Source organism: Oxyura jamaicensis, chromosome 5 (assembly GCF_011077185.1).
Source record: "Oxyura jamaicensis isolate SHBP4307 breed ruddy duck chromosome 5, BPBGC_Ojam_1.0, whole genome shotgun sequence".
Lineage (NCBI taxonomy): Eukaryota > Metazoa > Chordata > Aves > Anseriformes > Anatidae > Oxyura > Oxyura jamaicensis.
In genome coordinates, this window is record NC_048897.1 from 56,390,698 (window position 1) to 56,391,628 (window position 931).

Genomic DNA, 931 nt, shown 5'->3' on the forward strand with positions numbered 1-931 from the left:
CTTTTTTTTTTTTTTTGTTTTTTTTTTCCTCTTTTTTTCGGCTCGGGGGGGCGTTAAAAGTTTTCTTTTGGGGAGGAGGGAGCACAAAGGCCGCTGCGCCCGAGGGGAAAATAGCAACAAGATTACGGCGTCTTTATTCCGGAGACGAGGCGTAAGAAGGTGCTAATCCAGTGGATGGCTAATTGAGAGCTTGTAAAAATGATATTTGCCTGCAATTGCGGACAGTGTTTTTTTTTTTTTTTTTTTTTTTTTTTTTTTTCGCTTTCCTCACTTTAACGCCTCGTGGACGAGAGTAAAAAATAAAAGAAATAATATTGCTCGTTTGGTAGAGAGAGTGCACCAGGAAAAAAACAATCCAGAACCAAGAATGACAAAAGCAGCCCCGGAGGACGGCACTGACTTCTCCCCAGAAGAGGACTAGCTGCCAGCTCCCAAAGTCTCTTCTGAGCTGCCGAGAGCCGGGCGACCTTGTAAACCTTACAAACTCTGCCTCTCGCCCCGGGCCGCTCGGAGGGCCGGCGGCTGCTGCTGGGGACGAGCCCCTCGGGTCGTGGTCGGGGCCCGCCGCCTTCTGGGGCCTGAGGGCTCTCCCTCCCCGGCGCCCTCGGAGCAGGGCTCGGCCACTCGGGAAGTTTGGGGCAGGGGGAGGCGCAGAGCGGGGGCTGCGGGGGGGGGGGGGCCCGCCCGGTCCCGAGCCCCTCGGGGCGCCCCACGTCGGGCTCCCGCCTCGCCTCACCTTCGGGGCGATCCCCAACGTTGCCGGGCGCCCGTCCCGCCGCTATACATATGCATGACTCGGGGGACATCATGCGGGGCGGCTCGGGCCCGCGCGGGGCCCCCCCGGCCCCTCCGAGCTGCAGCTGGGGCCGGGCCGGGGGCGCACGGCGGCCGCAGCCCCGGCCAGGCCCGGGCCCGCGGGCCCCGTCGCTCC

General features: G+C 61.5%; 1 protein-coding gene across 3 annotated transcripts in view; it reads right to left on the reverse strand.

Moving 5' to 3' along the window:
- ELP4 (elongator acetyltransferase complex subunit 4) overlaps positions 1–931 on the reverse strand; it is a 277,760-nt gene that overhangs the window by 108,425 nt on the left and 168,404 nt on the right. The gene's annotated exons all lie outside the window — the stretch shown is intronic.